At 37.6% G+C, this 16,002-nt stretch overlaps 1 protein-coding gene and 1 pseudogene across 4 annotated transcripts in view; both read right to left on the minus strand.

Moving 5' to 3' along the window:
- Window positions 1-16,002, minus strand: part of LOC145247530 (uncharacterized) — a 204,434-nt gene that overhangs the window by 168,729 nt on the left and 19,703 nt on the right. The gene's annotated exons all lie outside the window — the stretch shown is intronic.
- Window positions 9,615-9,793, minus strand: LOC145247628 (U2 spliceosomal RNA; annotated as a pseudogene).

Consider the following 16,002-nt stretch of genomic DNA (forward strand, 5'->3'; position numbering starts at 1 on the left):
GCTGATGTGAAGACGAATCCTCCTTGAAAACTTTAAATATTTTTTGGTGAAATTTGTATTATGTGTATAAACTTATCCAAGGAAAACAATGGAAGTGGTTCTCTACGTTAACCTCTATGTGCTGAATATCTACAGGCACCCACTTGTAGTTGGTTCACGGAAAAAGAACTCCCTATAAGCATTTCTGATTTTAATAAAATTTAAACCATGAGTGTTATGTTACACACGCTTACAGACGTGTTAAGTTGTTTATACGTAGGGACCCAACACGTTGTAAATTCCGTTGCAAGGAACATAAGAAAGGAATAACTCACTTTTTTCCTTAGTGAAACAACCGACATATATTGACAGACATTAATTTACAGCGTAACGCGCCTGTTTTTGTCTTTTGACGTGATTTTCTGACGAAATTCTCTGACAAAATTCTCCGACGAAATTCTCTGACATAATTTTCTGACATGATTATCTGACGTAGTTTTCTGACGTGATTTTCTGACGTTCTTTTCTGACGTTCTTTTCTGGCGAGATTCTCTGACATTATTTTCTTGTGTGATTTTCTGACGTCATTTTATAACGTGATTTCCTGGCATGATTTTCTGTCATGATTATCTGGCGATTCAAACTAAAAAAGACCCTCACAAAAGCATAGGTACATAACACAACTAATATAACGTGAAATAAAAAAAAAATGTATAATCTATAACAATTTTTTTCAATTTCTGATATTTTAAAAGCTATTTTAACCGGCTAAAGACTCATTTGAGGCCCCTAGCGCCACTCTGTGACTTTTAAATTTGGAAGCGATAGAGTTTGAAAATATGGAGACAGACAGACAGACATAGTACCTTTTATATATTAGATTACTAACCAGTCTTCGTTCATTAAGGCCTAAAGGCTATTCAAGGACAAGGCTAATGATTTGTTTTAGATGAATGATGAAATAAAAACCTTAAGGATTGCAAACCGTGGTTGGATCTGGCATAAAATTGATTACTCGAACGGCTCAATAAGAATTTGAGGTTTGTTTTACAACCGACAGAGAAAAATGGCCGTAATGTATTTGTTATGAGGCCATTTTTTCTTGAAAATGGTTCCACAGACGAACAGTTCTTGGGAAAAAAACCCTGCTCATGGAAACTATGTTTAGTTGTAGGTACACAGGAGAAGAAAAGAAAATTATTTCCAGTGGTTGTAGCTAGACGAGTTCTTGCTCTGAATGTTCTACAGAGTTGAACCAGAGATTAAGAGCTCAGTCGAAAGTTCGTTCTATGAAAACGATAGAGTCAGAGAAAGATTAGCAACTTCTTTTCTGTGAGAAAAAGATTACATGGAAGAGAAGAGGACATCCCCACTAGATTCTAAAGTCAGTTTTGCACTCTGTCAAGGCAAAAGAGAATGCCCTTTGTGGCACCTCCTCGGATGTGGCAACAGGCTGTATCTGGCTCTTATCCAGGTAGAAGGCGGCATCGGGAGTGAGATACTTTCTGGAGCAGTAGAACGATTTTTCCAGAGATCTTAGCAACAGATCTGATGCAGGTCTTCCACTCCAGATCTGGGATGAACGTCTGTTCTTATTCTCACAATGTTTTGGCAGATGTGATCTTCACAATAACAAGTAGTAAACATACACATCCAAGAATACGAACAGTTTTAATTTTTTAATTCTTAAAATTTATCGTAGAGTTTTCCATACCTTTAGTAATAACCATTCTAAATGACAGTCTTCCGGAAGTTTGAGGTCCAATACTCAGTATGCGCAATACTATTTATATAATTAATTAAGACTTCTGCCCGGCCATGGCTGCTGAAACAAGAGCAAACTACTCCCGTGAATTAAATTTCTGTAGAGGTTCTCAAGTTCGACAAAAAACACCTGAAAAAGTCATTAGTTAAATTGGCCGAAACGTTGTGTGAATAATATTCAAAATAAGTTCAACAGTTTGAATAAATAAAATAATACGCGTAAACATAAGTAAAGTTCTAAAAGCTGTCCAATACATGCCAACATGTAAAACAAACGCTAAATTGATGACGATGGTGATCATCGTGATAGGGTTTCACTCCATCTTGAGGTCCATTGTCGGGCAGTGTCCAAGGCATCCTTCAGGTCCGCGTCGGAGCATGCCTCACTTAGGAAACAGTTTGTGAGGATGTGTGTTATAATCTACATGTCGGTGCCGCAGAAAACACAGAGCGTCCTGTACATAGTCCGATTACACAGGTTATTCCGTGTTTTGACAATCTTCGCTCGGGCCTAGTTTTACTACTCACCTTCTTTACGGGGGGGGGGCAAGACCCTGTCTTCTTTTGGTGTCTCATTGTTGATGTTGTTGTCTTTGACTGACTCATTCCATTTTCCATCATCATCATCATCATCATCATCAATAGGAATGAGTCGATCGATGATGATGATGATGATGATGATGATGATGATGATGATGATGAGGAGGAGGAGGAGGAGGAGGAGGAGGAGGAGGAGGAGGAGGAGGAGGAGGAGGGATGGAAAATTAAAAGTTTGCTGCAATTAATTGCATAAAAGCAAATTCACTAAATGAAGATGTAATCCGAGTGGAACAGTTGAGGTAGCAGGGTCAGCTATCAGAGGAATGCCAACGAAACCACGAGAGGAAGTAATAAGGATGGATGTGAGAGGAAGAGGTATAACTAAAGACCTGGCCAGAGATTACTTGGTTTGAAAATCAATTTTTAAAAAGCCGTTCAACACGTGCCAGCTTATAAAACAGACATCAAACCAATGCTGTTGCTGATGATAATGATGATTACTAATAGAGCATACTACCTCACTAGGTAATGAACTTCCACTATTTAAAAGTTTAATAAACAGAGATAAACACTAACATTAAATCTAAGAAAAATAAAAAACAATAAAAACGATCAATCCTATAAGTTTAACCTGAACTACCTTGGCACAGCTTCAGTCAGTGTTGTTTTTACCAAGCAAGTAGATTTCCTTGATAATCAGTTTGACAGTGGATTTGTTGCTGTTGGGCTTCGATATGGTACTGGGAAATCCTAGGAGGTCTACCCTCTCAAACTTTACTTTGTCTGGTTGAGAAGAAATTATTTAATTGCTAATCGCCAGAGGTGCTCATATCAGGGAATACTGACCAGGTTCTATGGGCATTTTTTATAGACCAGAGATTGTTGGCTTTTCAAAATCTCTCCTGATCTTGTGTCTAACCTCCAAGACAGAAGATATATCAATTTCTAAAAGTCGTCTAACACATGTCAACAAAACACACATTAAACCGAATACACTGATGATTACTGATACAGTATACTACCTCACTAAATAATGAACTTTTCCTAATTAAAAGCTTAATAACCAGAGAGATACACACTAACTTAACATTCAATATAACAACAAAACGATCGCTCCTCACAGATTCAGTCAACAACCAAAATCACAAAAATGCTGAAACGTGGCATCTTGTGCCTGTTTAGTAAGTACCTTAATGGTAAGTACTCAGACGAACTCAAAACACTAGTACCCCCTCGACGTAAATACTCCTTACTAACCCAACAAGTGGCAAAATCCCACCTCTTCACTGTAGAGATCCCTAGATGCCGTAAAGTCTTCTACTCAAATAGCTTCTTCCCTCAAAATGCTAGACTTTGGAATTCCCTTTCAGGCCCCTGCTTCCTTGACTGTGCAGGGTGGAACGGTAAAATTGTCGCCTTAAAGAAAACAACACTACAGCTTTATGTTAAAACTTTTATTGAATAACTCAGTTCAGGTAATTTGATTATGTAGTAGAGCTGAGATCTATTTGATGCAGCCACCTTCAGCCTCAATCACCACCTTGATACGGATCTGGAACTGGAAGCATGCCTTCTCCACAAGCGCCTGTGGGAGCTTGGTGAGTACTAGGCATATGGCAGCGATCAAGCTGGCTTTGGTGTTGTGGTAGGTCATGTTGGTCATATTCTTGATATATGACGAAACGAAGTAATCCAGTGGGTTCAGGTCGGGAGAGGAGTGGGGCCAGTGAGAGAAGGGTACAAATTCGTAGCACTCCTGAAGCCTGGGTCTCTTTGGACTTGTGGGCTAGCGCCAAGTCATGCTGACACACACAGGGTCTGCCAGTAGCCACCTGATTGCCGCAGGGGATCACCACACTCTTCAGCACATCCAGGTACACTTTGGTATTGACTTTCAAGCTAACTTCGAAAATGTGAGGTGGCATGATATAACCCTCACTTAAAACCACACCAAAGATCATAACCATTGCCAGAAACTTTGTTGAGCTGTGCCCTCAAGAGTTGAACCATCCGGATTTGCATTTTGAAGGTGCTGGCAATGGTCCTGTTTTCGTAGCTTAGATCGGTAGAAAGCATGTAAGTGACAAAGTTCTCTCTGATTCTCTCTCCTCTGATCTTGAGTGTGTGGTATAGTGGGGGAAGAGGTGGCTGGTTACGATTAATGCATCTAAAACCAACCTCCTATCTTTACATCATCAATGCTCTGATCCCCATCTGGCATCAATTGAAATGGATGGCTCTCGTCTTTAGGAGGCTCCATGTTTTGATAAGCTTCTGGGATTGACCTTTACTCCTGATCGGTAATGGAACACATACACCAAATCTGTTGCCAAGGTCGCTGGAAAAATGGTGGGGTCCTTCTACTCCTCCAGTAGATATCTCACTGCTGATGCAATTCTCTATCTATATAAAAGCCAAGTAGGTTCAAGGATGGAGTACTGCTGCCATATCTGGACAGGAGCTGCTAAAAACAGCCTATCCTGCCTTGACAAAGTACAAAATAGACTTCGTAGCCTAGTGGGGGATGCCCTTTTCTCTTCCCTGCAACCTCTCTCCCACAAAAGGGAGTTGCGAGCCTGTCATTGTTTTATTGTTACTTCCATGGGAAGCGCTCGTCTGAGCTCCAATCTCTGGTCCCCCCCTCACCAATCTTTCACGAAAAACACCCGTCTAGCTGAAACCATTGTCAGTAGTTTTCCCCACTCTTATCTGTGCCTAAATCAAAACGTAGATTCCATGAACAAAGTTTCTTTCTTAGAAGTGCATGCCTGTGGAACTCTCTTCCGTTTGCCTGTTTTCCACCTGAATATAACTTGGATATCTTCAAGTGCAACATAAACAAATTCCTGATGAACCGCCCCCTTAAGTAAGACACATTATCAGATCTCCATTACTAACAATTACTACGATATTGTCCCATTGATTACTGTACACGCAATAAACTTATCCCCGAGTGGCCCCCGGGCCTTGATAATTGTTGACTTCAATGTAAAAAAAAAACCAAGGGAAGTAACACCCGTTGTATTAACACTACTTACACATAAACCTAACGATACTCTATTCATACTTATTCATTCATAGTACATATGAGCATGTTGGAAATCAGCAGCAGCAGAAAAACGTGCATATACAAATAAGGAAGTGAGCAGGAGAAAAGAAATGGTAAAAAAAAGGAGATATAAATGTACCGCATGCTTAGGACAGAAAAAAGTCGACGCCAAAGAAAATGGACGCGTCAGCCTGAAGACGAGAATGAGTCGTCTGCGACCAGCATGCGATCAGAGGAAGGAAAAACGCAACCAGGTTGGATTACCTGTGGCAACGAGATACTTTAAGTGGTGCCGAAATTAACGATTATGAAAACGTTTTGTAAAAAGAAAAAATGCCGATCTGGATTATATTTATTTATTTCCAGTTTTATTTTGATGAATTACTAAAGTAAAGTTTTATTTTTATGAATTACTGAAGTATAGTATTATCTTATGAATAAAGTTTTATAAACATAAAACTTTACTTTAATAATCTTATATAATAATAATTTTATGAATTACTGAAGTAAAGTATTATTTCTATGAATTACTAAAATAAAGTTTTTTATGAATTACTAAAATAATTTTTTATGAATTATTGAAGTAAAGTTTAATTTTTTATGAATTATTGAAGTAAAGTTTCATTTTTTATGAATTATTAACGTAAAGTTCTATTTCTAGGAATTACTAAAGCAAAGTTTTATTTTACGAATTATTAAAGTAAAGTTTTATAAACATAAAACTTTACTTTAATAATTTTATATAATAATAAATTTATGAATTACTGAAGTTTTATTTTTATGGATTACTGAAGTAAAGTTTTATTTTTATGGATTACTGAAGTACAGTATTATTTTATGAATTACTGAAGTAAAGTTTTATTTTTATGGATTACTGAAGTAAAGTTTTTATGAATTACTGAAGTAAAGTTGTATTTTTATGAATTACTAAAGCTTTATTTTTATGACTGACTGAAGTATAGTATTATTTTTATGAATTGCTGAAGTAAAGTTTTATTTTTATGAATTATTAGCTTTATTTTTATGAATTAATAAAGTAAAGTAGTAAATTATTAGTTTTATTTCTATGAATTACTAAAGTAAAGTTTTATTTTTATGAATGACTGAAGTATAGTATGTTTTTTTATGAATTGCTAAAGTAAAGTTTAAGTTTTATGAACTATTAACGTAAAGTTTTATTTTTATGAATTACTGAAGTATAGTTTTATTTTATGAATTGCTAAAGTAGAGTTTTATTTTTATGGATTATTAGCGTAAAGTTTTTTCCTGAATTACTAAAGTAAAGTTTTATTTTGTGAATTATTAACGTAAAGTTTTATTTTTATGAATTACTGAAGTAAAGTTTTTATATATTACTGAAGTAAAGTTTGATTTTCATGAATTACTTAAGTTTTAATTTTATGAATTATTGAAGTATGTATAGTTTTATTTTTATGAATTATCAACGTAAAGTTTTATTTTATGAATTACTGAAGTAAAGTTTTATTTTATGAATTACTGAAGTAAAGTTTTATTTTTTATGAATTACTGAAGTAAAGTTTTATTTTTACGAATTACTAAAGTTTTATTTATGCATTATTGAAGTACAGTTTTATTTTTATGAATTATTAACGTAAAGTTTTATTTTATGAATTACTAAAGTAAAGTTTTATTTTTATGAATTATTAACGTAAAGAGTAACGGCCACGTTAGAATACTTTTAAAATAATTGGAAAGGGAAAAGGTTAAACTACGAATTACTAAAGTTTTAATTTATGCATTATTGAAGTACAGTTTTATTTTTATGAATTATTAACGTAAAGTTTTATTTTATGAATTACTAAAGTAAAGTTTTATTTTTATGACTTACTGAAGTAAAGTTTTATTTTTATGAATTATTAACGTAAAGAGTAACGGCCACGTTGCAATACTTTTAAAATAATTGGAAAGGGAAAAGGTTAAACTATCAACGACATCTACTAAAGAGGGATGAATTTTTCTAATATTCATTTAGACATTAACTATTAAATGATGCTTAAAATAGAACCAAAAATCAATCGCAATAAATTCAAACTGAATGACAACTTTAACCTCAAATGGATGCGTTAGAATCAAGTTGTAACGTTCCTTTTTACTTGCCTCCTCACGAGGGCAGAGTTAGACATCCCAGATGAAAAAAATAGTTCGAATTAATCCAATTAATGCAAATTATATTAACACGTTTAAAGGAGATAAATAGAATAGTGTATAATCAATAAATTGATAATCGAATGTTATTAAATAAAGAAATAAAAAAAACACATTAACAAAGATTTTTATGTTATTTGAACGAAATAGTTTTATTGTGTTTTGATGTCTAAACTTCATTGTCGTTTTTGTGCATTTAAAAATCAATAGATAACTAAAACTGATCAATTTATCGTATTTATTATTATAGAGCACAAAACTCTATTGATTATTACATTGGACCTGATATAAATAGTAGCGATTTTAAAAAGTAAATAATAAATAACTTGGGTGCCATCGGTTAGAATTGAAACCAAAACATATAACTCTCTAGCCGGATTCCTTAGTCTCTGGGCCACATCCATACACGTAAAAAGATAGTAGACCCCCGGGATACGGTATTAATCAATTCCGAGGTCTGGATCGTAAGGTGAAGTTGCCATATAGCAGGGCCTAAGCAAAATTTTATACAGTATATATTAAAAATTAGTAACAAAATACAGTACAGTATATAATACACATGTGCATAATCAAATAACAGGATAAATAACACCGTAAGGCGGAGCAAATATCATAACCTGAAAAAGAAAAACGTATCCTAAGGCCACCATATTCAGGGGTTCTACTGTAGTTAAAAAATAATGTTGTTTAACCTATGAATATAGATTTGCGAATGCAAACAGGTTTAATCGACTACTACTGCCTGTTCAGATGTTTTGTTTTCAATTTTGACCTCTTAGCAGCAATTTTTGCAGACTAAAAACCAAATCGAAGGTGTGCTACAGGTCTAAATACCTTATATATCAAATTTCACTAATGTAGACCAAATATTCAGAGGAGTTTCGTGGAGACTTTTCGGACACACATCGACAAGATCACTTTATATATATATATATATATATATATATATATATATATATATATATATATATATATATATATATATTCCGTTTTCGAAAATAAGGGTTGTTGCCTGATGAGGTCTCTAGTTAGTAAATACTAGTAGACCGAAACATGCTCATAACTGTGTAGCTTATGTAAAGACAAATGTAACCTGCTCTACTTCTGTATTGAGCACTCTTGTATGACCCTCGTTATATTTCACTAGTTACGCTACCTTTGGAAAATAGCAACCGCAAATTATATATATATATATATATATATATATATATATATATATATATATATATATATATATATATATATATTATGGTAGTGTAGCTTAGTTTCCTAGAGGTATATCCACTGAAACATGTGTCTAGCAAAAAGTGCTCAATGAGTTAACAGAGCAGGTATATTTAATTTATTCATACAAACATTGATGACTACGTCTTCAGGCCAAGAATTACCCTCGAAAACTCAAACTCAAGATACAAAATCATTGTCTTATCTTATTTTGTATCTTGAGTTTGAGTTTTCGAGGGTAATTCTTGGCCTGAAGACGTAGTCTCCCCAATGACAGGTGATTACGGAAACATATGTAGCCATCAATGTTTGTATAAATAAATGAAACATATATATATACATATATATATATATATATATATATATATATATATATATATATATATATATATATATATATATATATATATAGTAGAAGTCCCCCAAATGATACTGGGGGTTAAACAGAGCTGAGTGAAAAAGATAACAAAATACCAAGGTCTTATGTACGTCATGAAAAGAAACTGGAATCTTAGGAAGATCTCCATAATCCCAGTAATTATAGAGACAACCACACTCATGAAAAAAAGAACTTTAAAAATAACCTGGCAAACATACCCAGTGGACCAAGTGCAAGAGAGATACAAACAATTGCACTTAAAGAAATTGTTAGAATCTCAAAAAAGATCTCTCGGTTGAAATGTATGAGATAATGGCTGAATGTTTGGCATTCGGTAGGATGCCCCATCCCCAGCTAGAACAAAATGATTTTTTTAAAAATTAAAAAAAAAAAAAAAAAAAAACAGGAACGTAAAACACCTCTTCTACAAACCGGCAAAAAACTTTTGCACTGACATGATAAAATGAGTGTTCCTATTTACTTGCCTCCCCACGAGGGCAGAGTTAGACACAAGGTCGGTTTTTAATGTGGGGAAAATCTAGCTCCCCCAAAAGAGGCACCCCGGATAGGAACAAAAAAAAATGCCTCAATCAAGAAGGATTTCTCTTCCACTGATCGAGATCAGAAATAGTGAAGTGTAGTATCAGAACAGATACTACACTTTGCTCTTAGCCAAAAAGCCGAGAAGAAAGCTAGAATGATGGTATTTATTTGCTCCCCCACCGAGCAAATCAGGCACAAGGCCAATTTTTAATGTGAGGAGTGAAGGGAGGGGGAAGGGAAAAAGGGGACCAGCTCCCGAGAGGTGGGAAATGGGAGCTGGTTAAAGGTCAGGCATGTGGGGTTTCCCCCACATCTGGTCTTTGCTAGTCATAGCTTGCAGCATCTGCCGGAACAGATGGTATTTATTTGCTCCCCCACCGAGCAAATTAGGCACAAGGCCAATTTTTAATGTGAGGAGTGAAGGGAGGGGAAAGGGGAAAAAGGGGACCAGCTCCCGAGAGGTGGGAAATGGGAGCTGGTTAAAGGTCAGGCATGTGGGGTTGCCCCCACATCTGGTCTTTGCTAGTCATAGCTTGCAGTATCTGCCGGAACAGATGGTATTTATTTGCTCCCCCACCGAGCAAATTAGGCACAAGGCCAATTTTTAATGTGAGGAGTGAAGGGAGGGGGAAGGGAAAAAGGGGATCAGCTCCCGAGAGGTGGGAAATGGGAGCTGGTTAAAGGTCAGGCATGTGGGGTTGCCCCCACATCTGGTCCTTGCTAGTCATAGCTTGCAGTATCTGCTGGAACAGATGGTATTTATTTGCTCCCCCACCGAGCAAATTAGGCACAAGGCCGATTTTTAATGTGAGGAGTGAAGGGAGGGGGAAGGGAAAAGGGGACCAGCTCCCGAGAGGTGGGAAATGGGAGCTGGTTAAAGGTCAAGCATGTGGGGTTGCCCCCACATCTGGTCTTTGCTAGTCATAGCTAGTCATAGCTAGTCATAGCTTGCAGCATTTGCCGGAACAGATGGTATTTATTTGCTCTCCCACCGAGCAAATTAGGCACAAGGCCGATTTTTAATGTGAGGAGTGAAGGGAGGGGGAAGGGAAAAAGGGGACCAGCTCCCGAGAGGTGGGAAATGGGAGCTGGTTAAAGGTCAGGCATGTGGGGTTGCCCCCACATCTGGTCTTTGCTAGTCATAGCTAGTCATAGCTTGCAGCATCTGCCGGAACAGATGGTATTTATTTGCTCCCCCACCGAGCAAATTAGGCACAAGGCCGATTTTTAATGTGAGGAGTGAAGGGAGGGGGAAGGGAAAAAGGGGACCAGCTCCCGAGAGGTGGGAAATGGGAGCTGGTTAATGGTCAGGCATGTGGGGTTGCCCCCACATCTGGTCTTTGCTAGTCATAGCTAGTCATAGCTAGTCATAGCTTGCAGTATCTGCCGGAACAGATGGTATTTATTTGCTCCCCCACTGAGCAAATTAGGCACAAGGCCGTTTTTAATGTGAGGTAAAAACCAGCTCCCCTAAAAGTAGGCAAAAAGGGGGCACTCTGGTTACCAAAAATAATAATTGTCCCAGTATAGAGGGTTTCCCCTCCATTGACTGGTACAAATTATCTTAAGTGCAGCATCTGTCGGAACAGATGGTATTTATTTGCTCCCCCACCGAGCAAATTAGGCACAAGGCCGATTTTTAATGTGAGGAGTGAAGGGAGGGGGAAGGGGAAAAGGGGACCAGCTCCCGAGAGGTGGTAAATGAGAGCTGGTTAAAGGTCAGGCATGTGGGGTTGCCCCCACATCTGGTCTTTGCTAGTCATAGCTAGTCATAGCTTGCAGCATCTGTCGGAACAGATGGTATTTATTTGTTCCCCCACTGAGCAAATTAGGCACAAGGCCGTTTTTAATGTGAGGTAAAAACCAGCTCCCCTAAAAGTAGGCAAAAAGGGGGCACTCTGGTTACCAAAAATAATAATTGTCCCAGTATAGAGGGTTTCCCCTCCATTGACTGGTACAAATCATCTTAAGTGCAGCATCTGCCGGAACAGATGGTATTTATTTGCTCCCCCACTGAGCAAATTAGGCACAAGGCCGTTTTTAATGTGAGGTAAAAACCAGCTCCCCTAAAAGGGGTCACTCTGGTTACCAAAAATAATAATTGCCCCAGTATAGAGGGTTTCCCCTCCATTGACTGGTACAAATTATCTCAAGTGCAGCATCTGCCGGAACAGATGGTATTTATTTGCTCCCCCACCGAGCAAATTAGGCACAAGGCCGATTTTTAATGTGAGGAGTGAAGGGAGGGGGAAGGGAAAAAGGGGACCAGCTCCCGAGAGGTGGGAAATGGGAGCTGGTTAAAGGTCAGGCATGTGGGGTTGCCCCCACATCTGGTCTTTGCTAGTCATAGCTAGTCATAGCTTGCAGTATCTGCCGGAATAGATACTACACTTTGATCTTAGAAGAAAGCTAGAATGATAGAACGATTGTTGTTGCTATACATTGTATAGCAACAACAATCGTTCTATCATTCATGCTGTTCATGTACGTAAACAATCCACACAAACTAACCATTACAGTCAGAAGTTTGTGACTTCGATTGTTTATGAGCTGCATGAAGTCCTTAACCTTGCAATGTACAACTGTAATTGTTAGCTCTTGCGCAATGGAAAATGCTAATCAGTGTACGTGATTTGGGTGTTATATGACTTCGCTTGGGGTGGAAGAGCGCGGAGGAGGGGTGATGGAGTGAAAAGAGGCGGCAGCTGGCAGATATGAAAATGTGAGCTACAAGTTAAATGAACAAGCTGATCAGACTTAAACACGTCATTTGTATATATCCTCTAACTTATGTGAAGTGGAAGGGAGGAGCAGTATGAAAATTTGGTTATATTGAAGCGGTTAGCTTTAAAAAAAATGACTGCCAAATATCATTGACTAGCCTGGGTGCCCGGCATTGCCCGGGTGTTTGGAGGTGTGTGGTAGTAAGCAGACAGGCTCGAACCTGTACCGCGAAGGCGGAAAATAAAGTGAAAGAAAATCTGACGTCTTACCGCTACTCCATGATGCGACCGGAAGTTCGGAACGTTAAAATTAGGCAAAGTCAATCCAACTGATACGATGACGTGCATAAATGGTTCTCAAAAAATCGACCCCTCCTTGTAGAAAACTGCCCGCTTGAAGGTGAAGGAAATAATGTTTTGGGCCAATTGTTCGATATTTATCGTCTGAGATGTCATGCTTCAAAATGATACCGATTTCATGAAAATCCGTCGCCTCTGTCGAAAGTTTTAGGCATACATACATACATGCATACATACATACATACATACATGATGATGATTGCAACGTCTTGTCAGACGAGTTCCACTCCCTCAGACACTGAAAGTTCATGAGCCCGAAAAAGACATAGTCCTGCCAGCGAATTCACATGCTCAAGCAGACATGACACTAAAGACGGTCATTGTTATGCATACATATATATATATACGCACGCACACATACATATGCACACATATCACACACATATATACATGCGTACATACACAATACGCACACATACATATATATATACACACACATGCAAACATAAACAAGACGGTCATTGGTATACATACATATAAATATATACATGTATACATACATGTCTATAAGCATACGCACATATATACCCATATGCATACACAATGCATAATAAACAAACATACATATACATAACCACATGCATACATACTCATATACATACATATACATCCACATATACAAATACATACACACATATACTTACACATACATATACGTACACATATGCACATATATATACATACACTTACCTACATATACATACACATCTATATATATACATTCATACACATACACACATACATGCACACATACACATACATATACATTACGATTGCAACGTCTTGTCAGACGAGTGCCACTTCTTCAAATACGAGCCCAAAAATGACCTCCATCGCCACAGGACCATTTTAATAGACAAATGCGTGAGGGAGTATCTATGTACAGATGATGTTACAGAGTCTTAGCTTTGTACGACAGCTAAGTCTCTCTCTCGGTTCAAAATGTTGAGATCCAGCAACAAGCAAGAGCAAGATAGCCAGCAACAAGTTAAACTGCAGACCAGCTTAATGCGGGTACTGGTCTCCCGCTTTATGGTTTTTTAAATCAGAGATTTGCTTCTCCTAGAAAGGTTGCTTCACCACGGCTTACGGGAGCCCTCTCCACCCCAACGCACACATACACACACACAAACACACACAGTGCTAGTTGGCCGTTGACCCCCAAAAAGGGTTCATTCGCCCTTTGGAAGGTCTTGTTTTTAATCCTTCAGGGAGACTAGCCACCCTCCTCACCAAACAAGTCTGGTGGAGGAACCAGTTTAGTCGCCGGTGACCCGACCATGAGGCAGGTAGTACTGGGTTACATGGTACCAGTAGCATAAGACATGACCTGACACATACATACATACATACATACATACATACATACATTAAAACAGACACATGAAATTTATATTATCGATTACTTTTGTCTGATTTAGCATTAATTTGATTTTTGATGCTGGGATTTTTTTTTTATTCAGTGGGAGACCCTTATGCAAATTTGAGTACCAATTAGTCCCTCTCTCCCATCAGGATACGTGAAGTCACGACAGGCATGGGGCAGATGAACTGTTAAAGAGCCTGGTGGTTTCTTCCGGAACTGGTCAAGTTTTTGTTGTGTTAGACAAATGATACTAATCAGGGGACAATGAGTAAGACTACTCGCTTTGTATGAGCACTGCCTCATAGAAAGTAATTGCAACCTACTATAGGTACTCTACTGCAAAGAATATCATGGTGGAATGGTTCAGAGAGAACTGGTGAGCTATGATCATCAATGTCTGCGAAAACAGACCTGATACATGAAGAAGTTCTTCAAATATGTAATTTACCGAAAGGTTTGAATTTATCGAATGGCTTCTGATCCAATGTGTGATCTATCGTTAGAGTAAGGGTTAGTTAGGGGGTTGGTTAATGGGTAGATCACATTTTTTTACTGGGGAAGGGGAAGTAACCACTTATCAAGGTCTAAAGGCCACTCGATAATAAGGGTTAATGAGTGTCAGGAAGCCAGTGAGACAACACCATGATGATCAGTAATGGTGGAACTTGGATAAGATTTGATTATTTAAGAAGACGGCTCAAAAAGAACTTGTTTACATTATACATGAAAACGACAATGTTATAGTTAGCTGGGAAGCAACCCCGTGGTATCATATTCTACATATGGGTGTTACAAGAACAAGTAAAAATGAGATAGGATAGACCGAGAATTCGAACCTGGAAAGCTAGGTTTGAAATTAAGATTCAGGAGAATTCCGATTGTTAGTTTTAAAATAAATAGCAGTTATATTTGTTTGAAAAGGAATTCGATTGTTTAGAAATGTTATTGTGGAAAAGGACTTTGTTGATTCAATTCTGTTTATGAAAATTAAATTAAAATAAGAAGCGAACAATAGAAAATGTTAAACATATTGAAAAATAGGTTAGAAGAATATATGTGTGAACAGTGCACGTGAGTTCAGGACCACGTGAGTCGAGCACATGCTCAGACATGGGGGAACAAGACACATGAAGCATGTCGAGGCCATGGGATCGATGCACGTTTTTGACAATGCGATGATGTCATGACTGGGAGATGAATTCTCAATGTAGTTGGCTAGTTTTAGTGAGACAAGGAGACAGGGTCGGACAGAGTCGGACAGACAGAGCTGACATTGGTCAGAAGGAATCCCCCTTTGGAAGCGAAGGGTTAGAAGTTGAAATCATGTAGTGACTTTGAATTCCTTGATGCGAAATCATTGACCGGTCGAAGAAATAAAGGACGTCATCATTTTGTAACTGCGTCTTGTGTTGTGTCATTCTCAACAAACGAAGGTATTGTGAATCATGTATATGAACTTTGTGTCCACTCATCGTAATAATGAACTTAAGAAATGTGTCTCCCTCTCTATCAAGAAATAACGACTGTCCCCTCCTGTGATAAAAGAACTGATAACTCATCCTTCTCCAAAAATATGTGTTAAGTGTAAGAAGAAACATTCACAGAACTGTATAAATGTATCTCTCTATCTATCTCTCATCCAATTGTATTACATGTCTCTTAAAAATGTATCCTGTCTCTCTCTCCAATATGAACACGCAACTAATATAATATTCCTCCCTCTAATAAAAAGACTCCAGTATGCAACAGGTAGTTCTATGGAAAGAAACTTTGCTCATGGAATTTTCATTTAATTTTAGGCACAGGTAGAAAGTAAATAGGAAGGGCACCAAATATTTTAATATTCACATGTTTTTAATTTTAATCAAGATTAGGGTTGGTTAGGTTTAGGGTTAAGGTTGGGGTTAGT

The sequence above is a fragment of the Euprymna scolopes genome, chromosome 25, assembly GCF_053919585.1.
Source record: "Euprymna scolopes isolate OS-2025 chromosome 25, ASM5391958v1, whole genome shotgun sequence".
Classification (NCBI taxonomy): domain Eukaryota; kingdom Metazoa; phylum Mollusca; class Cephalopoda; order Sepiida; family Sepiolidae; genus Euprymna; species Euprymna scolopes.